At 37.8% G+C, this 24,371-nt stretch overlaps 1 protein-coding gene across 2 annotated transcripts in view; it reads left to right on the forward strand.

Moving 5' to 3' along the window:
- Nucleotides 1-24,371, forward strand: part of LOC122821350 (thyroid hormone receptor alpha) — a 65,543-nt gene that overhangs the window by 5,398 nt on the left and 35,774 nt on the right. For both annotated transcript variants that reach the window (XM_044099180.1, XM_044099177.1), the window contains exon 2: nt 5,885-6,800. The gene's annotated coding sequence lies outside the window, so the exon portion shown is untranslated. The remainder of the gene's footprint in view (nt 1-5,884; nt 6,801-24,371) is intronic.

Consider the following 24,371-nt stretch of genomic DNA (forward strand, 5'->3'; position numbering starts at 1 on the left):
TATATTCTCTTATATCCTTGACTTTTATGACATTCATGTCTTTTGAAGTTTTTACCTCTCTTCATGTTGCAGCCACAGATTTCTGGATACTTAATTGGGGTTTTATGTGACAGAAACCTTCAAAACATATTGAAGTTTTCATTTGTAAAGGGAGAAAGCATAGATAAAGACTTATGAATACTTTATAAAGACTGCCTGTCCAGCCTTCATGCTGACCCCAGTTGACCCTTCAATGTTTTAAACAAGTTATCACTTCTGTGTTAATCAGCTGTTGTCATCCAGTTTATTTATGAAGACGGAAATTCAATCTGATGTTATGAAGATTAGACTGCTGTACAGTATTGGACCCTCCAGCAGCTTTTTCACTGTCTCACTCACTCCTGAGCCATTCGCTCTCTGACAGATGTGTGTTCCCACTGCTGACGTCACGACTACTTCAGCTCCTGCAGAGGCTCAACACTCGTTGGCAGTTTCTCTTCCTCCTGTGAGCCATCAAAGTTTGGTTTCAGTTCAGGGGAGTGTGCAGCAGAACCTGCAGTAAATTCTGTCAAACAGTTTCTACACATCTGTTTCTGTTATCGGTTAGTTAAAGTATACATTGTTCATAACAAGTCCAGAGCTTCAGTGAGACAAATGAACTCTATAACAATCGTTCCGTTTAGTCAGCACCTGATAGAAGTGGAATCTGTCTCCTTGATTATGTGCTGAAAGGAAAATGGACCTGCTACACACAATGTCTGACTACAGGATTCCAAGTAGGACATAAATGTGTAGTTCAAGGAAGGTGATATTGATTGGTCTTCATGAATAATCAGAATAAAGAGACCTGAATACAAATGGTACACACATTTCTATTACCAAAAAAAAATATGTCACGCTTATTCACTGCTTTGCATGACAGAGTATCAGGGACACTTGGAGAGAATAAAAGTACATTTTTGCTGCGCACCAGTTTTAAGATTTAAAAACAAAAACGTACATCAACAAAAGTGTCTGTATGATGAGAGAAGTGTTGAAAGGATGAGTGAAATGTCAGAATCCTTCATGATATATATATATATATATATATCAACTTTAGTCTCAATGTTTGGAATTCCGTCACAAAAAAGAATTTCAACTTTTTTCTTCAACATTAAAATGTACTTGAAATCTTATTTTCTTGTTCTTGGTATATTTGAACTTTAATCTGAAATGGAAATTTACTATCCTTTTTTTAAGTGAGCCCAAGATTCCTCTGTAAGTTTGAAGGCTGGAAGCTCAGGAACAAAGTACAGTGTGGAAGCAACGGGCTTTGTGGGAGTTTTGCTGCAGGAGGGACTGGTGCACCTAACTGAATGGAGTCATCAGGGGGAAAAGTTATGTGGAAATATGGAAGTGACATCAGTGAGTTTGGGCCAAAATTGGTCTTCTTAGCCACAATCATCAGACCAAATTATTGTGAGAAGCTCATATGACCCAAGTTATACAATTTAAAAGGAAATTAAATCAAACTTTAAGGAAATCTACAGTTTTATCAGATTTAATTGATGACAGTAAGAGGAAAACATGTTTTTTTTATTTATTTAAATGTACATAAATATCTGGTTTCAACATTATATTGTAGATTATTTAGCCCCCTAATATTGCATTAAATACAACTAAGAATTAAAAAAGATGATTTTATAAAGAAGGTATAAAAAATCCAAAGACTGAGACTCGTGATTCAGACGCCCATATTTGAAACCTCACCTCCTTGATCACCTTTTGTTCCTCCACTGAGGTTTTGCATTTAATAAATAAATAAATAAATAAAATAACAGAAAGCAGAGAGTCTACTGTGGTTGACAGCACACAGTTAAGTGTTTATGACATCCAAATAATCGCTTTACAGCCATCAACAGGTCTTTGTCTTATCTGTAAACACAAAATATCCACCTACTTTTAATCTTCATTGCCCTTCTAAACCATTTATCTTTTTTTCTGTCTATCCTTCATATTCTTATCTGACGGTTATGCATCTGTTTTTATGTCTCTGGACAATCGGGCCATCTTTCTGTTCTCTTTTGTTATCTGGGTTCAGTGGCTGGTTATTATGCAACAGCCTTCCAGGTTATGGAGGACTGATCCTGCCAAAATGTGTACTAGATATACATATGTTCCAGACATTGCATCTAAGAAAAGAAAAAAAAATTTCCCAATTAATCTTATTATACACTGTGAATAAGTTCATAAATTATTTGCTGAGCATTTTCAACAGTATAAATTCTTGATTCATTTTATTTATTAAACAAAAAATCTATCCAAACCAACCTGGGTCTTTTTTGGGGGAAGATGGGTTTTATGTGCAAATAAGATTTCCCCTTTGATTTCCTGAACTACTTGGACACCATTCCTCTTATGTTTGGCCATGACTCATTGGTTTATTTATTTATTTTTTAATTTGTTCATTTCAGCATAATTTTACCCTTCATTCATTTTACTTAAGGAACTATTTCTTTCTTTCTGTTCCTCATTTTGCAAACAAAATGCTGACTGAGAACACATGACAGCTGCTTTTTTTTTTTTTGCATACGTTGTGTCTGAGATCACAATTGGTATTTTTTTTTTCTCTTTTCATGTCAAATTGTATAAATATTCTTTGTCATCGTCTTTACATACTATCATTCGTGGCTGAAATACTTGTCTGCCCTGTCCAGTAGCAGCAACTGCTAGTAATCTCTAATATATCTTCACGGTTTTTTTTTTTCCTCTGCTCTGTTCTTTGTTGTATCAAAGTCCTTAAAAACTATTAAGAGCAGTAGAGCTGTGTTTTGTTACCTAACATTTAGAACAGTCAGATTCAGATCCCAGCAACAGTGTAGTTTAATCGTATATCTTCCAGCTTCAGTCTGCACTGCTTCTGTCAGTGTAAGTTGGAGAGAATGGAAGTCCTGGCGCCTTCTTCCAGACTGATGCATATGACATGGAATGACTCTTCCCTCGTGCACGCTCGTGTCTCCAGTTGGCTTCCGGTATTGCATTAGTCTGAGTCATTTTCATTTTACTGGTTGACTGGACCTCTGCTGGTGCCTCAGAAGCTCCACTAACAGCAACAGCTAAAGATTTGATTGGATGCAGTTTAAGTTGATGACAGACCTGCCACTGCTGTTTGGTTTGGGTGAGTCTAATGTTGAGCTGCTGTCACTGGTTTGTGTGAGAGGAGATTTCTGAAAGTGTTGTCAAATTTACCACATTTTAGCACCAAGGCAGTTCAAAGTGTTTTACATCATAGAAAAAAAACATCATACAGCCATCAGTTATGTTACACATTACATTTGGTCAAATGCCGTCATCAAGTCACATCGAATCTGTTGATCAATGTTCCAGTTATTATGAATCAGAGGCTTAAAGGAGATCGGTGTTTTGAGTGTTTTACAGCTTTCTGGAAGTTTGTTCCAGATTTGTGATGCATAGAAGCTGAATGCTGCTTCTCCATATTTGGTTCTGGTTCTGGAGATGTAGAGCAGAACCAGAAGACCTGAGAGGTCTGGAAGGTTGATACAATGACAACATGTCCTTAATGTATTGTGGCGTTAAGTCATCCAGTGATTTATAAACAGTGATGTCAGTAACTCGTTACGTCGGATCACTTGCAATTAAGTTTTGGCAAAGATCAATGTAACTTTCACAGGTGGCAGAGTGTTGTTGTTAGCAGCTGCTGAAAGTAACTAAACAGTTACTTTTAACGTAACTTAGTTACTTTCTAAATCAAGTAATAAGCAATCTAACTAAGTTACTTTTTCAAGAAGTAATCCGTAATCCGATTAAAGTTACTTTTTTAAAGTAACTATGCCATCACTGTTTATAACCCACAAGAGCAGGGGTGTCAAAGTCAAATGGACGGAGGGCCAAATAAAAAATTTAGCTACAAGCCGAGGGCCGGACTGATCGAATGTTCATTGAAATTTTTTTAAATGACGCATATAGTCTAGTGAACCTAATTGAACCTACTGAAAACCTAACAAATATATTCCAATATGATCAGATAAATAAAGCAATATTTTCTTATGGCTCTGTCAGTAATCTTTAATTTTCAACAGACACAACTGAAATATTTTTAAAATATAATTGGATTGAAATACAATAAAATAAAGTGCAAAAATCTATTAATCAAAAACAACACTTTCATCAAGGAGAAGTAATATGCAGTGAAAACAAATATTAAACTTTAACTTTTAAACTTGAACTGAGTAAAAACTCTAAATATAAACTCTAAACCTTGTTTGAAACCCCCGGTTCTCAGTGTCCACCTTCCTTTTGCCATTTTGATGGGTATCTGAAAGTTAATTTTACAGTTATGCTGACGACTGCTGTGCTAATAACCCTTCTAGACCGGACGCCGACGCATCTAAATTTGCAGTACGTAATTCCGCCACACGTAGCGCTAAGTGGAAAAATTCCAACGGTGTCTGAAAGGGAGACGTTGCACTTTCCAGCAAGTATCGGGTTAATACGGTAACTTTGCTGCAGCTGCAGAGAGTATAATTAATCCGGGGGCACTCTGCTTAATAGACGGTATATTTCGGCAATAACTTGGTGGATATTGAAAGTTCCGGTTGTTATGGATACATGGGTAAGTACATCATCTCACAGAACATTTAAAGAACTACTTACAGTTCAAATAAGGAAGATATTTTTTTTCAGACGGGGTGCCGGCTTGCTGCGGTCTGCGGGCCGGTTCTAATAATAAATCAAGATCATCCCAGGGGCCGTAAAAAATCTTCTCGCGGGCCGGATGTGGCCCGCGGGCCTTGACTCTGACATATGTGCACAAGAGTATTTTAAAGTATTTTCTGAGCTACAGAGACTGTGAGAGGAAACAAGCTGCTTTAAAGTTCATATTCTCCAAGTTAACATTTGTAGGTGTCATGGCAATCAGAGACTGCTCTGGTCGGATGATATCAAAATTTAGTTTTTACTTGTGCACAAATCTACGGGGTTACATGGTGGTGGCTGCATCATGCTGTGGGACTGCTTATCTTCAGCAGGGACAGGGAAGATGGGTGGATCTAAATATATTGGCATTTGGTTTTAACTTGTGTGAAGTTGCAGCGAGTCGTAATCACTGTGTGAAATGGACTCTACTCTTTACTCTCTGGGTGTGTTCCCACACGTCTGTGTGTTCAAGTACAGATGGGTGATAACAGGATTACACCACAGCAACTTTGCATGCTAAACAAGTCCAACACCTTCTATTGCACAATAAGGTCTACACATTTGTTTGGCATTTCAAACATGTACACACTCTTTATCTGACTCAATGTGTATTTGCATTCTGTTTTGTTTCATTATGTATCAAATTTCTAAAGTTCTGCCGTTGCTTCACTTTGAACTACCGAGATTACTGTGAACCTTTTACAAGATTATCCTAAAGGGAAGTATATGTTATGGTAATAATTTCTATTTGCTTCTTTGTCACAACCAGATGTTTCAGATCATCATAGGCATTTAGACATATTAATACAAGGCCATGTTTTGAGACTTCTGAATATGGCAACTTGCCTGCTGGTGCAGGAATACAAAAATGATTGAAAACAAAAGTTAGATGCTGTCAGAAAAAAAAAGATGTTGGGAGACTCTTTAGCCTACCAAAACTTTGTCCATACCAAGGATTTCCTTCTTTTGAATCTTGGTGGTGTTAATGTTATTGCCATTTGTTGGACAAGAGGATGTATTCCAACGTTTTTAACTTGAATCCCATTGACCAAATTAACATTAAGTTAGGTTAGGGTGTGCCAGATTGGGGTTAGAGTACTATAACCACTACAACTCTTACAAACTCTTACCATGTTCTTAAGTGTTACATAAACAACCCATCTGTTTCTTTGAAGCTGTTCTGATTATTTCCTTGTTTTATGTTCCACAGGTGGACATCCTGAGACAACCGATCAGTTCTTATCAAAAGGCAGAGCCGTGTACCAAGTCTTTATCCTCAATGGACCCAGACCAATGCAGCTGCAAACTCTAAAAACTGACGGTAGCACCTTTTTTATTTTTTACCTCCAACGATCGTCCTGCAATTTTCCCAGAGAAAACTCTTGTGCTCTCGATCTCACTGGACTCTAGAAGTCGTCTCTATTTTACTCAGGTCTTTTCTCCCAATGCCTACCTCCTCCACTAAAACACTGTACTCAGAGACAACCTGTTTTACCTTCTAAACTCTTCAAACTGATGAAGAGCATTGACTTAAGACCTCAAACTTCCTGTCATCTACAAGCTACAAAGCAGCCACACTGATAGCCTGGGCTAGTGGAAATTATTCAAACTGGAAAACGTACAATAGCTACTTCTGCCTCTCATGGTCCACTTGTTGAATCTGACCGAAAGCTATATGCCTCAGTTATTATTTTCTGGAAGACATTTGTGTGCAGAAAACGCGAGGCGACAATCATTGATGGAATTGATCCAACAGACAGGAGTTAATATCCAAGCAAGATGCAAGCAGCACTAGTGTCTTCCATTTGCCTTGGGGAGAAAAAAATATAACCAGGGAGAAAAGCGGAGTACTGCCTTGGAGAAAACATAACTTCATGTTTCCCAGCACATAAGCCAGACTACCTAAGCTATCTAAATCCACCAGCAAAAAACATAGGGGGCTTTCAGTGAGCTTATTTTTACACCTAAAGCCTCCTAACAACGGAAGAAGGTTTTGAAAACTTCACCAGCTGTTTCTGTGCTGCCATTGAGACCCAAAGAAACTTCCTGGGAGTTCAAATGCAAATAATCTTCATAGGTGGCAGAAGAGGCACAGAAGAACTGAGCAAGTGAAGAAGGATGTAATGGTGAGTTGTGTTTTCTTATTTTGGCTTGCCGTGTATGCTGTGAGGGTTTGAACATGAGAAAATGAAGTCCTGTCAAGTCTGTAACGTGTTGCATGTGCGTTGGAAAAACGGGGTTGCAGAATATAGATTTGTGATATGGCAGAGCAGTTTCCATGTGTTATATTAAAAATGATGTTTGTTTAGTCATTTCAAACTTAAGATTTTACTTAAATTTGAGAAAAACTGACTTGGGAACATCTCTGTGAGATCCCAAAAAAAATCCATGACAATCTTTGCTTTGACACTGCACTGTGTGAAACGAACCAAACCCCTTGAAAAATTTATTTACTCTCTCGCCTGTGGTGGCGCTGTACCAAGAACCGCTGAAGAAAATGACACAAAAGCCTCTGAAGACACTGAGCACAAATCACTTCTTCACAGAATGTAAACAAAAATAGAGTGGCATCAGATTTTAGCGGTTGTAGGATTTCTCTTTTGTCTTTGTGCTATGGTCCACTTCCTCCAAGTGGAGGGGTCAGAGTTCACTTTTTTGGTCCGCATCAGAGGCCGATTTCGCATTCAGACCTCCATAAATGAACCAGACCTTCTAGGCAAACAAACTGGAGTTCAATTAATGTCCGAACAGGATTGGTGTGTGTGAACCCTAATGATGCCAACCTGACATGAAAATGAACATTATTGTATCTGTTTGAACAAACATTACCTGTTATTTAAACCAATGATTTTTAAGAAGTCCAGTGGTTCTAGTACACCTGTTGGCAGGCACCTGAATGTGTAATCTGGCTCATTCTACAGTCTCTCTTTACTTTATTCCTCTACAGAAGTTTGGAACATAAAAACCATCTCAGAATGGAGGATTGTATGTAGGGTTTGTATTTAAAATTTTTTTGTGCTGATGTTTTGTGATAAAGTATTTGTATATCTCTATCTGATTTATAACTTTAAACAACAACTAATAAACCTGAAACAGGAAAACCTCTACATCAGACTATGAAATGACTATAAAGTATGTGGTTCTATTGGCTTTTTATACTCACAGGTGGAAACAACCTTTTTCTCATTTATTATTTCATCACTTTTTATCTCTAGCTGGCATTTAAATGTCATTCGAGACGTTTTACCATACAGAGCTGAAACAGATGTCAAACTCTGCTGTCAATAACTGAAATGAAAATATTCTAATGCCGAAAAAGACCAAATTTATTCCAGCTACAGTGGTTTAGATATCAGCACATAATAAAACTGATCAAGTCTTTATTAGATTCAAAGACCATCAGGAGCCCCATAAATGCTGAAATGTTAACACAGACCATAGAAGTAGAATTTTAGCATTTGGTTGTTGCGAATGACAATGCTATTAAATCTGATTTAATGATTTCAGCACAGATAAACAAAAAATATTAAATTTGTTTAGCACTTAAATTTAAGATTTTAAGTAGTTGGCAAGTTTACTTCTCATTCTATGAATTTAATCTTTGTGTTTGAGGTTATTTTGCCCACAAATACATAGTGGTGGTGATGCTGTAAACAGGAAGAGGGGCCATTAAGTCATATTCTGCCCAAGTCCCCGTACAACCTTGGTCCAGCCCTGCTGCAGTATTTTGATTTGCCGGTTGTGATTGGTTGATATTTATTTTCGCGAATTCAAGGAAATACTCCGGATGAAAAAGAAGTGTCTGTGATTTGACGTTGTTGTTCAGCCACATTAACGTTGCCTATAGCTGCATTCGCACATACAGAGCCAAGCACCTGCCAGTACACATATTGACACTGAGAGATACAAACACACACAATTTGTTCATCAGAACACGCAATAAGAACAGGCTGAGTTGTAGTCGCTGTCCGTGTGCTGGTGCAGTATCAGTGAACCCCAACAGAGAGTCCTAGGAAAGATAATCATTTCCTAAATCTGCTCAGTCATGTTTTTCATTGTACAGTGAATTTAAAGCAAATAAAATTGACTCAAGTTCCTCACATAGTGAAATGGTGCATAAATCGCAAAATATGACAACATAATGCACTAGTGGTATAATTCAGTTATTTATCTGGATTTTTCACAAGATCTTACTTGATGCTTTAAATTTCACATGTATATGGGAAACTTAACTCCCAGCAGATTTATGAATGAAAGTCCAGTTTTGAGCTACATATCTCCCATTGTACTTATGTGTGTCAACTTTAGGATTTTAGAAAAAATATCTACTTATTTTTTAAATATTCTAACCAAGCATTCTGTCACTTAGTACTTATAAATAACTTAAGTAATTATAACCAAACAAAAACAAGAAAAATTTGGTCTGATTTAACTTTGAACAGTTTGTGTCTTTTTATTCTGTGTATGTAAATATCTGGTTTCAACTGTATGTCCAGTGTGTAAAAATATGAGAAAACACTATATATTGGGTGCAATATTTGATGTGACTTAATGTCACAAAATATTTTTTTACTTAAACAGCTAAAACATCAAATATTCTGTTTTGCAGAAACACCCGGCTGTGGCTCATGTAAATTAAATATTAACTGAGCATGAGTTTATTTATTTTTTTCCTTTTGAAGTGTTGAATCAATATAAAAATCATGTAGTTTCTTTTTGTTTTGTTTTTTTAAGATGGTTGTGATTTTGGTTTTTATCCTAACCAAGAGGCACCTCATTAAATGAGCGTAGATTTAGGTTGTACAAAGAAAAAAAAAAAGTTTCTTGAAAGTTTCAAATGGTTGTGATGACACATTAAATTCTGTGATGCTAAAGCTGTCATGAGTCACAATGCAAAATGAACATATTTCACAGTGTTAGTGGGAAATGGCGCTCACATGTTCCCCATCAGGCTGAACGTACTTCAACTCCATCTCCATGATGATGAAAGTTCTCTCCTTGTAAAAGTCAAGTGTGACCCCCCCTCCACACACCCCATGGCTAGGCTGCCCCTTTAAACGCCAGCTCATAATGATGACAGCTCTCCTCAAGGTCGTCATCCACAGCGAGGGCTCCTGAAGGGACGGGGGGAGGGAGGAAACGTTGGGAAATTCCAATCAACCCTGTTTCCGGTCAAATCCGGCTCCGATTTCTCTGCCCAGGTTTTCTGTATGTTGAAGTTGGTCATTTACACAGAATCAAGAACGGTTCTGTGTAGCATTGTTGAATAGTGGCAAAAACCACAATCTTTTTGATTGCTTTATTCCTGATTGCAATTATTCTCATACGTTAGCCTCCAGTGGTTCACAACTAAATGTAGGGCAGACTGCTTTATTTTACTATTAGCTCTGCACAATATATTGAAAATATATCGTTATTGCAAGATCAGTGTGCGCAATATCCAAATCGCAAAGGACTGTTTGGAGAGCAATAATTGTTGATTAATATATTTTATGACTTGTGAAGTTGTATTTTTCTTACTGATGCAATATTTAGCCAGTAGGACAGTCTTGCAGTAGCAAAAGCTCACGCCCAAAGGAAGCACAAATTAGAAGAAAAAGAAAGAAGGAACCAGACGTATATCAAACCCGATATTATCATCACAATATTGCCATTGCAAAATCTTCCTAATATCTAGCAACCCCACTAGCTGTGTTTTCATGCCTTTGTCATTCTAGTATTGAGGACAAACTATTGAAATTCAGCAAAAGTACCATGGCTGAAATAAAGTAGCTATAGAGGGTGTAAACTAGCATGAAGCCCACATCTCAGACAAATGAAGAGAGTTCTTCCCTCTGAGCTGGAGGCTTGGAAATGTTTTCAAGGTGCATGGCTCTGGTAAGGCACAGACAGCTATTACTGCTCTCCCCCCCCAGCCCAGAGCGCCACCAGGTGGCCACTCAGGGCTGATGGTCCTCCCCTCAGCCCTGGAGGTTTGGACTGAGAAACTTTTAATTTGGCTGTTGTGTCACTGTTTAGTAGCCGTCGGAGCTGTCAGCTAAATACAGTTTTAATTCCTTAATTCGTACCACAGTAGAACGAAAGGTTGTCATGGTCCTGTTTGTGTCCATGAAGCTAGTATTTTTCACAGACAGCGTTAAGCTTATGTCATCCAGGCGGGTTTACTACTTCACTGTTGGAGTTGCAGGAGCTTTACTGACCTTTCCAGGTTGCCCTCTAGCATCAGTGTTGTAGAGCTAGCATACTAGCATGGGCTGAACATTTCTCTGTCTGACTTCAGAGGGAAAGTTCGTCCAAGCAGTGCTGTTGTGTTTGCCTTGGTAGTTAAAGAGGCTACATATGTTTTTGTTTTTTTTTCTATGTTAGTAGAATTGAAAGCTTTCAGACGTAAATTGTCGTCTGTTATCGCATCGTTGTTGCCGGTACAAATAAGAGTGGGTCAGTTTCTATCAATTTTGATGCAAAAGAGTATGTTTAAAAAAATGTTTTAGATGTGCAAGGACGGATTATTTTTATAACCCAGAGGATGTTCATGTGGAATCAGTTTTTTTATATATATATATTTTGGTAAAAGAATAATATACACTGGGTTTTATAATAGTGAATTTTGTAAAGAAATTGCAACGTGGTGACAAATGTGTTAATAACCGTACCTTATTGGTCATTAAACGCTCATTTGATCTCAGATCTCTTGCCATTTCATTAAACAAACAAGTTTCCACAAAGTTGTTCTTGGTCCAAGTTTTTAGAACATGGACTCGGCTTTTGGAAAGCAACAGTCTATATGCAGTTTATATTTGCTTTCTTTTATCTCCTCCGCGTGAGTTATAAGGTCACGAAGAATTTCTAAAACCAAATAAATCTCACATCCTTGGAATGCTGAGAAGAGCTGAGCAGTGGGATATAAGTTGAGCCACCTCAAGGTTTATTACTCGTTTTCAGTAATAAAGCATTTTCAGAAAGACTTCCAGAGATAAAATGAAATGCTGGGTGGGTGAGAAGGGATCTGAAGGTCATATAAGGTGAGCAGACAAGATGAAGTCTGGACTGCAGGCTTAAGGATGCTGTTACGTCCACAAAGGGCACAACATATTTAAGGACACGAAGACGAAAATGAGGATTCAAACGTATTTTATTGCTCAACTCTCTGGACCTTTTCTTTATCTTCTTTTTTCTGTGAAGGAAGAGAGAATTAATCCTCAGTGTTCCCCGTGTCCCAAAAAAATTAAAGAAAACAAAAATCCCAAAGTATAAACAGAAAGTTGGACCTGATGAGCCGATCAAAAAGAACAAAACGATACAGCAGGGGGCCAACCCTATACAGGGCCGTCGAAGCCCCTGCTAGTACCGGACTACAAAAAAAAAAACAACTACTGAAAAGGAAAAATCGAAAACAGGACAACCGGTCCCACCAGGTCAAAAATCACACGAAAAAAAACATCAACCAAACAAAGAGCTAACAAAACTACCGTGAGGCAGGCTGGAGGTGTCACAACGCGTGCATCCTAGGAGGTGATTGGAAGTGGGCGTCGCCGTTACCTGGCGCAACCCAGCCTACTTATAGGCGGTCCAACAGCGTCACAAATTAACAAACCAAATTAGAATAAATGATTATCTAAACTCCAAAGTACATTAAACAACAAAACGCCCTACAACTAAAGTAAATACAAAACGATCCAAAAGAAAGAAAATAGAAATAAATACAATGTGCCGAAAGCACATAACAGATGCTCAGTAACAGGAGTGACAGACTCACTTTATTGTCGTTGCACAAAGACACAACAGTGAAGTTGGCAACGAAATGTTGTTGCTTGGCTACAGAAATACACATAAAAACTATAAATGTTACTATAAATATATACATCTATGTAAATGTTGCTGGTGCAAGTACAAAAAATAGTCGGTCGGGAGTTTTTAGGGTTTCATTTGGACTCTTTCTTGTCAGAAAATCTTTCATTTGTGCTTTGCACGTTAGCTTGACCAGCAAAGGAGTTTAAATTTGACTGGCAGTCAACCAGAAAGATGATATTTCACTCGGTTATTTTAGCTTAGTTTTTATAATAAAGATTAAATAACGATTGGGTTTGATTTGGTCCAGTTGACAAAAAAAGGGCGTAGAGCCGGTGTTTAGAGTAGCTGGTCAATCAGCGCTGTGTTCACCCGACCGTTTAATAATTGTCACAAAACAACATCAAGCTTGAAAACATAAAACTGTGACATGAAACATAAAATTTGTAAAACATGAATTTCACAGACTGGATGTGAAATTGTTGTCATTGACTGCATAACTGCACACTGTTTGGGCTGATAAATATGGAGCCTTGAAAATGAATCCAACCTGGTTTTAAAAACATTTATTTAATCGGTTCTATCTCTGTGGTTAAACCGCTTCCACCTTATAAAACCCATAAATTGGGCATGAAAAGCTTGAAACAAAGAGCTATGGCTCATCTAAGTGAAAGAACGACACAACGAGTGACTGTTTTAGTTCCCCACAAAGCCTGCATTCGGGCCCCGTTAGATCAGCGGCGTCACATTCTGATTGTTCCTATGTGTTAGAATCAGCAGGGCCAGTTCTGCGGCTACAGATGGAGCCGTGGCCTCCGCTCAATTAATAAAACCCAACAGGGCACAGCGGCGGGGGGGAGAACACAGTCGCTCCAACACTTCCACGTAAATGGAGGGAAGAGGCGAAACGAAGGTCAGCCATCACAGACTTAGATTCCTGGCAGTCGTCACAGCAGCTGATCGTTAAAGGGGGAGAGTAGAGGGAGGATGGAGAGGGAACAGGAGGAGCACGTGGAGAAGCTGGTCGGAGTCGGATACAGCTGCACCGCTCCGATTTCAGAGGTCAGTGGTGGATTTTATTTAGCTTTTGTACACCGATTAGCTGTTAGTTATCTCCTAGCAAGTCTTGAACCATAGAAAAAATTATTGATTTTGTCCAAACAAGGTTCTTCTATTATATTTTTTATATTATATGTGTTTTCTTCTGTCTTCAAAAATGCTGTGCTTCTACAGGGAAGGGAATGGGTTTCATGTGTGCTTGAGTTTAAATTAAAAAAAGTGTTGTTGTTTTTATATGTATATGTATATAACTTAATGCTGAAAGTAAAAAAAAAAATTTTTTGTATTTTTACCTAAAAATTGTTTTCAATATTCTTTGAGAAAAAGGTGCACAACATTTTGCAAAAAAAAATAAAAAATAAAACATTGGTGTTTTTAAATAAGCTTCAAATGTAAATGGAGAATTCTGGCCTCAACTTCAACCTGGTGCTGATTTAAAACGTTTTAAGACCAAACTATAGTAGAATATGTTAAAATTGTCGAATGCCTTATAAAGCATTCCACATTTTCTCTCATAACAACCACAAGCTTCATGTTCTACTAGAATGTTATGCAACTGATTTGTAAAAATACAGCTTTATTGAACAGCAAGGAATCATGAATGAAGATAAGACATGGGTTAGAATTTGCTTTGCATGAAGACCGATATTTAGTTTGATTTACATCACGATTGAATGGAATGTGCTTGTAAACAGCAAACCTGTTAGTAGAGTTTTTAGATTGGGCTTAAAAAATCCATTTCAACCTGGCTTCATAACTCTAATTAGAGATACAAACCTGGAGTAAACCTGATAATTTACTTTAAACTGCTACAAGTTTTGAAAGACTGCCTCCAGATCTCTGACTGTACTCTGTGCTGGCTTAGCAGTGCAACTTCTTGCTCCTTTGGCTTTTGTTTAACATCGTCCAGCTCCGTTTTGTTGCTTGTAACAAAATGAAATGAATCAAGTCCAGATCTTCTGGAATAGGTGATGGATAGGAGCAGAAAAGGTCAGAGCCACGTGTGAAAAAGCTGCACAGTGTTCGGCTTGTTTCAGTCCGATTAATTTCTGCAGCTTCATTTTCTTTCTTTCTTCAACAGCTAAACTACCTACTGCTCTATTTAGACTAGAATAAGTAGATTAACACAACTTTATATCTAAACACAGATTCTCTGTTGAATTCAGGGCTGGACTCTAACAGAGCAGCTCTTGAACACTCCAATGCTTTCAATTATTGTTAACCACTTACCTGGAAGATGTACATTTTCCTTGTTGTTGTTTTTCTGCTGATTCTCTGCTACCATTTCAAAAGCAGGGCAGTAAACTACAATGCAGGGCCTTCTGGGTAAATATGATCAAAATAAATGTGCGAGTTTAGCACTAGCAGGAGAAACGGCTTGCGGTCTTTTACCAAAGACAAAATAGAAATCAATACAACCTCTAGAATCTGACACCACTTCATTTTTGTTAACGTTTGGTGACGAAGGAAGTTGCAGTCTTCTTCAGATATTTTTGTGTTGTTCTCTTCAGTGGTTCTTGGCGCAGCGCCTCCACAGGTGAGGAGGGGAACAGGTTTATCAATTTCAAAGTGTTTGGTTTGTTTGACTCGGTGCGCCTCTGATACCGATATCTGAGGTTTAGCATCAACTGATACTGAGTCAATACAGAAACAGCTGCATTGACTTAAAACGTTTCTTTTTTTAAACAGTCATAAATGTACTGAATTACAAATGTACAGTATGTGATAACTTACCATAGTGCAGCACATTTAAATACACAAATAGCTTCACAAGGTTGGTCAAACATAAAAACAACTTTCATTTGTTCAATCAGTGGAATTAGGAGTAGAACAGCCAATGTAAAATAATCAACAAAGGAACTGAAATTGATAAAAACAATAGGTTGACTACATTGGTTAAACATGTAAAAATAAACCCCAACAAACCTTCTTTCAAATGGTTCAGGAAGTGTAATTAGGAATTCTAAATATAATGTAAAATAAATGACAAAACATGACATATCTCAGAGCACAAAGCATAGAATTAGACTGAATAGATCTGCCTTTATTGATCGGGCACGTTATCATCAATATGCAATCTAGATTTTTTTCCGATATCAGGACTGATACAGATATTAATATCAGATCAGTGCGTCTCTACCTTAAACATGGAATTCTTTTAAACTTTCACTTCCTCTTTTGCAAAACCATTGCATACACACAGAGTGTAGTCTCCAACAGTAGACTTTGGAGTCTACATTGACTCCAAAGTCAAGAATTTAACAAGGAAAGTTAAATCCTTGTTAGTGTCTGGTTCCAATTCCAGACATTCATGAAGAACTGATCTGATGGCGCTGCGGCTTCACGTGGAACCTGAATACTTTATAATCCTTGCGCGTTGCTCAGAAAAGGGACATTTATTTTTAAGTAACTCTGCAATTGTTCTTTCTTCATTTCATCCTTCTTCAGATGAAGAGAGGTGAAACATTTACAGACCTCACACAACCCCAGCAACATACACACACCTTAACTCTGACTCTCACATCCAGAACTCCGATACTAGAGGCGCCCACGCACCCACACGCTTCATTCGCTGGCTAATTATGGGCGCTGGCGAAGAAATGGCAGCCGTACGTAGTCAATGAGAGCAGGCGAACAATGAACACACAGAGAGAAAATAAAATAAAATAGAGACCATGTAAATAAAAGGCTGGAAGCGGAGTGAGGGAGGAGAGGAGGACACCATGCCTTTAGGCACATGGAGGGATGGAAATAACCAGGGCAGAGAAGAAAAGGGAGAACTTTGTTTCCACAATGGAAGAGCGTTCACTTGGAACAAAGCGTCTGATTTTTTTAAATATATATATATTTATATATCTGTCTTTACCAACAGTTATTTAGAAGTCAAAACATCTAATGCAGTTGAATTGGGGGGAAAAAAGTGAGTAAAACTTAGGAAACTAATTTAGAAGGTTAAAGAAGTTGAAAATATTTTCAATTACAATCATGTCCAGATTACCCAGGTGGTCTAAATGACTGCTGTATATACTGTTAGACAAAAGTATTTAACTTTCTCATGTTTCAACCACAAACCTAAGAGGCAGTATTATGTAAAATCGACTTTTTGAGATTTACATAATATTATAAATATATTCCCTCATCAAAAACATACCTGCAGAGTTGCTTTGCTTCTTTCATACATGTTTGAGAAATCCTTTCGTCTCCATGGCAACCATTCAGCTGTGAAAAACGGCTGCTCTCACCGAGCCTTTTCCACGCGGCTTCTCCTCAGAGCCTCACAGAGCAGCCCTCCGCCCCCTCAGCTCCTTCAGACTAGCCAGCAGCAGTCAGCAAACACCTGGTGGAACTGCATCATCCACCAAGTTCATCTTACAAACTACTTTTCAGTCCAACACTAGTAATAACAAAAACGCTTAATGGAGGAAGGTTAATGTGACGACTTCCTGAAGGCAGAGTGTCGGAAAGAGCAGGAGCCATTTGCCAGACCTAGGTGTAGATAAAACAAACAAAATGTCCTATTCAAAGTCAAGATCTAACTTAAATCCAGAATATGTGGGAAAACTTATATATTTTTATATATGTACTCTTTTAGCTTGTTATTTTGAATCTTGCAAAGGAGAACAAGAAAAAACATTTTCTGAATATAAGTTGTAATATCCGCAAAAGGGCATCACAGAAGACAAATGTCAAATACATGTCTCTGACAACTTTTTTGTTTTTATTTGTAAAGAGACAAACATAGCAGAGCGTGTATCATTTTTGTTCATACACATACAATAAAATCAAGTTTTGTGTTGCAACAGAAGAAACTGTAAAGCTTTTGCAAAGCACTGTGAATCCCTGGGCCAACCTGCTGAATGTTTTGGCTCCTCTTTAATTGGTCCCTCTCTGTGACCCAAATGCTTAAATACGTTGGTTTAACAAACTGAGGACAAAGTTCAGCTCGATTCTCTTCAGAGTTCAGTCCAGTTCACTCCATTATTTTTAGCTCTAGTTCACAACAGAGGCCATCTCAGGACACTGGACAGAGAAGACCAAAGTTCAATTCAGATCCCTTTAGATACAATCCAGCTAATCCAGTTCAATCCCTTGTCACATAACTGTAGTTATTTCATAGCTAAATGCTAAAAGTCATCTAAATGGAGAAACGAATGGATAAAATTGAATCTTTACTTTCAAACCATAGTTTCACACAAGCAGCATCAAAGAGGAAGTGTCTGTATAATTGTAAAGTTATGTCTCTAAACTGCACAGTCCTGTACACATATGTCTTAAAAGGATGGTATTATGCTATACATCATGTTAAAATAGTATTCCCTCATCAAAAACATACCTGGAGTGTTACTTAGATTTTGTCATGTATGTTTGAGAACTCCTTTAATCTCCAATGGCAACCAGTCAGCAATGCAAAACACCTGGTTCGACCTTCTTGGATGAAGCTCCTCCTCTGAGCTGCAGTTTCCAAACTTCAGAGCTAGTACCTCACAGAGCAGCTGTCCTCCATGACTCATCCACTCAGTTCCTTCAGACTAGCCAGCGGCAATTAGCAAACATCTAGTGAAAGTGAAAGAACAAGAGGTTTTAAAGAAACAAACAGCCATCATCAGTGCGTTAAATTACAAAATTTATTTTCTATTAAGTCATGTTTCATATAACTTTTTTTTATAACAACTAAAGGTAACATGGTTACTTGGTTGCACTATAAAATGGCTCTATGTGGCTGGAAAATATACAATATTGCCCTTGTAATAGTTCTTTTACCAAATGGTATTAAACCCAAACGGAACACCTAAACGTTTTGCCTTTGAACAAACTAAAGATATGAAAATACCAGTTATGTCACATTATTCTGCTGCAGAAAAGCTTTCCTCTTATAATCATATGGTTTTGTATTGTATTTTATCTCATTTCCACTTTTAAGGTCATGTCTTTGATTACTGATGGCCATCAGAATGGCCTCATTCTGTGTTCGGTCTGCCGCTACAGCAAAGCTCCTCTCTTGAAACTTGTGTTTCAGGATGTTTTGGAACAACGTGGGCATTTATTCCTACAAGGTCCAATATGTCATACAACAAAGCAAAGGGCCAATATTATATACCATAATTTACTGAATATTTCTTCGCCACAAATGCCCTCGTCATAGTTTGCCTCATTGTAATACTGCACAGACTCTTGTTTTGGCTTCGTTCGACCCCCGATGCTCGGCCCCCCATGCTCACAGTGCTAAAAATACAGAAATTTTTGCAGGACTTCCCCTGATAAATGATCAGCGTTGGATCTGTATTTTGGCACATTCTTGAGAACACTCATGACTGTTGTGTTAAAAAGGAATAAAAAAAAGTCAGACGTTGTCTATTCATTGAAGAAAAGCAAAAGACTCCTTCCTTGGTGTCTGGAGCGATTAGGTGACGTCCGTCCTTTTCAGAGAGTTAAATAATGACCTGGACTGGCTGCCACAGGTCCTGATGTTTTATTCTCCTGTTCTTGTCAAAGATGTTCACACAAGCAAAGTATGTATTTTCTTATTTAGTGGATCTGTACTAGGATAGCACAATATTAGAATAGAATATATTTGTAAACAGTATGATGAATCCCTGCTTACCTGCCTTTTTTTCTTCTTATCAATCGACTTTAGTGATTAATAAAAGTAACTGTTTATGACTGTTTAATTTCTTGGAAAGCGTAATAATTTGTGTGGGTTAATACACCCAACTACAGAACATTTTGACTTCCATCACTTGTAGCTTTGGCATCGTTGAAGTTGGACTACAAAATCTTTATCAGGAATAAAAATGGCGGATTTGCAAAACCTGCTTCCTGGAAGTCCACAAAATTAGCAGTTTCTGTAACCTAAAACTGAACTGTTTGAAAAATATGACCCAAACAGAATATAAAATATCTATGCCGCACCAAGAGACCCTGAATTCAACTTTTCTCCACTGGTGAATCCAACTAAACAGCAAAATGTATTTAAGGGCTGAATAAAGTTTTTTGCGTGATTTGTCCCTTTTAAAGAATAGAAAGGGAGGAAAAAAACTCAATAAAAATCTGATTTGATTTGAAAAAATCTGAGATTTTATTTTCAAGACACATTCCCAGAACTTTCTAGTGTCTCTGTGACATTTAGCATCTAGCTAGTGCCGTTTCATCTGTCAGATCATATGCACTATGTGCTCAATGACCCTACAAAATTTAAAAAGGTAACATCAACAGCCTGACGTAGGTGAGTCTCTTACAGACGGAGGAAGCATCAGGACTGATGAGGAGATGGATGGAGATAAATATAGGACAATCCTGTTAGAGGCTGAAAAAAACCCTAAGTCTGGGGCAGGCATTCACCTTAGTGACCTCAACCACCGCTAAGGAGCTTCCAGCTCATAACCTCACATAAACTCACATACTGTAATAGTTTATGTAGAATAAAGACAGCAGGCAGAACCATCTGTCATTGCACTAATTCAGAAAATTCAGCATGATTATGCTCATTTTTTCTCAAGTAGGTTTATTTTGAAACCTTGGCGTTGCGAGCACTCCAGTGAATGAGTTTCATCTCAATGAAACCTATCAAGTACTTTCAGCCACCTTGGCTACGTGAAGCACCTAGCGGTCGTCCTCAAACAGTCATCAGGTCCCTCCAGCTAAAAAGGTTTTGGCTCAGGAATTGGTAATCGTTTTACCCTGTCCTGGCCTTGTAAGTCTTGACATCTACGCCCCGGGAGTGTCAAGTCTTAAACTACGGACATCACTAGCCAGTTAATGCGGAGCTGCACTCTATATGATTGACAGGCCTTGTTATCCTCTGGTGCCACTTGGCCTTTAGCATTATAAGCCACCAATGCTGTGGTTTGAACGTCGGAGCATTATCGGATCATTTCTGGAACTGCAGAACAGCTTCTTTCACAACTTTTGTATCTTAGCTCGATCAAAGGGAAGTTTGTTTTCCTCCATCTTTTGATCATATTTCATAAGACCAGAGAAACTGTTGCACTTTAAGTGCTGTTGGCGTCAAATGAAGCTCGGCAGAATGATGGAAAGATGAAAGACTGGATCGAAAGTTACACACAACATAGCGAATAGATGATGAGTTGGACGACAGTAAAAGACGAAGGTAAGAAGAGTTGGATGAAGGAGAATCACTTATCTTTGATTGCTCCACACTTGGCCTAATAGACTTGGATCTCATCCACGGCATGTCGATACAAGGTGTGTATGTGTACGTGTGTGTGGGTGTGCTCATCTGTTCACCTTGCTGTAGTGCAGATGTACTTTGCTTTTAATAGACTGTGAAGCCAGCTTGGTGTGGAATGTTTTCATACTTGAGACTGAATTCAAAAACAAATCCCAGCTCATAAAACGTGTCTTATGATTTTTTTTTTTTATTCAGTCTTCTCAGATCATGGTGTTGTTTGATGTCAGATTTTTTTTTTCTTTTCATTCTTTGATTATTTTATGTTAGCTTCAAATATATATATAAAAAAAGAAGATTGAGTGAAGCAAACTGGCATTAATTATAACAAGGTTCCTCTCTAGTTTCATTTTAGAACGTAACAGTTTAGGCATTAGAGGCAAGTTTACCTGTCTGATTGTAGTTCATTTGGGGATTTGCGTATCCTGGAGTACAAGACAAAGCATCTATTATGTTGTGTTTCATACTCTGATGCCATCTGCTGTCTCATAAGTGAAAGTGGGCGTCAGCGCCTCAGCTTTACTTTCACTTTTCTGTCCTGCAGCTACAGAACGTTTGTTTCAGTCATGACAGAAACTAAGATGATGGAATTTCTGGAAAAATCTATGGGGCAATAAAAAGTTGCCATCTTTTCTTTCGTTTTGAGAGTTTTCCTCCTCTAAAATAGTGCATCCACTATTCAAAAGAGAGCAGCAAAATACTTATTGTTTAATGGTGATTCAAAAAATATTGTGTACATATATATATGTGTGTGTGGGTGTGGGCGTGCGTGTGTGTTTGTGTGGAACTGGGCAGTTTCTACACCTTAACATTTTCTTCCTGTTTCTTACATTTCTGTAGAGAGATATTTGGCATGCCCGGGGAAAAAGAGGAACAAGTTGCTGGAACAAAAAATTTAAACCTTAAATTTCTGCCAAAGTGCAAATTTTCATGTTTATTCCAAAAGTTAAAGTCATGAAGAGAACCCTCAATCTTTAAATGGCATTTTTGTAGTTTTTACATTTTGATTGATTTATTCATTTATTTATTTATTTATTTTTGACAAATGGCCATATTTTCTTCATTTAGTTGTTTTATTTCTGTGTGTTTTGCATTAAAACAATAGTAACTGACTTTGCACATTGGGTCACATTCCAGCTACACGCATCAAAGAAACTTTTTTTTTTCTTTCAGCAGTACAAACACTTTTGTGAGAAAAAAAAAATAGAAAGCAAGTGACATTTACCCCCTTCTTCACCACTGTGAAGACAATCTGTTAAAGGGTTATAAATACTTTCTCCTGGAAAATATCACTTTTTATCCTGCCTACAACATGAACTAGAGTCACCTTTCAGGCTAAATCAATGTTATTACTAAAATCTAATTCACATTAATTCAATTCAGTTTTATTTTAGTAGGAACAAATCCCAAAAGAATACAGGTCATCTCAGGACAGCGTAACAAAGTCCGCTTACAAAACGAGAAAGAAAGACCAGAAAATTTCTAAAAGTCATTATTTGACATTTATTAGCATTCAACGCCATGTGATGTTTTCACTGTGATAAACTGTGATAATTAGTTATGCCTAATTCTTTCTTTATTCACCCTGCTGCAAGCTGAGAGAGCAGCCTCTGTCTGCTGCATGTCAGACTTCTTCTCTCTGTCACTTCATTTTTTATTTTTTTTTAAACTAAAGCACTTCCAAAAGTAGTATTGAATTATGAAGAAAAAAAACCCAATTTGGTACACATTGATATCGATTTATTTTTGTCCCAGTTAAATCTCAGTACATTGGATTATTTCTTTCTCTAAATCTAAAATTTGCAAACATTTCAGATTTCCATTTGCTAAACAGGTGGGTTGATGGAGAGCAAATTCTGATTTTCAACAACAAAATATAGAACAGCAGAAAATGGAAAGATGTCATAAAACAAACAACACAAAATACAACCCTATTCATAATGACTAAAGAGACCATATACATGTGAAAAGGCCTGTCCTGATATTTATCATACCAATTAATTGTTTTCTGGACAATAAATTGTCCTGCAAATTATGACAATAATTGATAGTATTGGTGTTTTAAGGCCATTCTAAACTGATCTAATGATAATGTAATTATGATGCAAGTTAGCCCTCTCAAACACCATTAAACTTTCATTTTATAAAGAACTCTTCATATTGGAACTAGGAGATATTTTAAATACCCAAAATAAAACATTTACAACCAAAACCATAAGTATAATGGACTGTGATGTCTCTGTAAACAAAATATTAATCATCAGACTGGAACTTATCCAGCTCATTTTAATTGGGATTATTTAATAGTTGATTATTATGACAGGCTTACACATATCAGACATTTATTTATGAACTGCTTCAAAATCACAAGTTTTCCTAAATCTCCTTGGTCTTAGCTGGGAGCTCTGTTACTCAGACTTTAGATGGGTTTCTTTCCACAAGCTTATTGTAATAATTTGCCTGAATACCTGAATATTCTCCTAATGTTTTCAAATCAAAACATTATTTCTCTAATAGCCCTGAAAAGTCACAAATTAAACGTCTACTCTGTTCTGTTTTGAATGGGCCCCATCAAGAGGATAAATCAGTTCTGTTTGTGTTTGGGGAACGGAGGGGCTGGGATAGAGAATTACCCAGCATGCCATTCACTGAAGAACTGCCACTGTTTTGAAGGCAGAGTAGTTTAAAAGGTCTCATGAGTTTGTGAAATCTTCATTAGTTGGGTATAAAACCGCGAATAGACAGTACTATTTTGATCTGAGGCAAAAGTTCATGATGTTGGCAGGATAATCCACTGTGAGCGCGGCATTGCTGACAAATTACACAATTACAAGTACGGTATCAACAAGAAGGTGCTGTTCTTATTAAACTGTTCTGGTTTAACAAGTAGGAGCAGCAGTGTAGCTCTCCAGAGACTGTTTAAGCTTCTGGTTTTATTTGGAGGAAACAAACCTAACGTCTGGTGACAGGTGTTAATTGCTTTCACTAGCGTGTTTGTTGTTGTTGATGTATTCTCTGAATACATCAGAAAATACCTGCAGCCTGATGTGACCCAATTCAGATTTTTTATTTATATTTTTTTGGATTAATGCGGGGGCTGCTCAGTGGCGCAGTTGGTAGCACTGTTGCCTTGCAGCAAGAAGGTCCTGGGTTTGATTCCCGGCCCGGGAACATGCAAACTCCATCCCCAACATGGAGTTTGCATGTTCTCCCTGTGCATGGTGGGTTCTCTCCAGGTTCTCCGGCTTCCTCCCACAGTCCAAAAACGTGACTATCTGGTTAATTGGTCTCTCTAAATTCTCCCTAGGTGTGAGTGTGTGTGTGAATGGTTGTGTGTCCTGTATGTCTCTGTGTTGCCCTGCGACAGATTGGCGACCTGTCCAGGGTGAACCCTGCCTCTCACCCGGAACATAGCTGGAGATAGACACCAACAACCCTCCTGACCCCATTAGGGACAAGGGTGAACAGAAAATGGATGGATGGATTAATGCGACCTGTATCTGATCTTTTCATGGCAGTCTGAACAATACAGGTCTGAGTTTTTTCGAATGTGTCCCAGGCCACTTGCATATCCGATGGCCGATTGCCAGCTCACATTTTTCTGACCTCAATGTCACTGAAGCTCGACAAACGTCACTATTTTGCTTCCTTGATATGCACAAGC

This window comes from Gambusia affinis, linkage group LG19, assembly GCF_019740435.1.
Source record: "Gambusia affinis linkage group LG19, SWU_Gaff_1.0, whole genome shotgun sequence".
Classification (NCBI taxonomy): Eukaryota; Metazoa; Chordata; class Actinopteri; order Cyprinodontiformes; family Poeciliidae; genus Gambusia; species Gambusia affinis.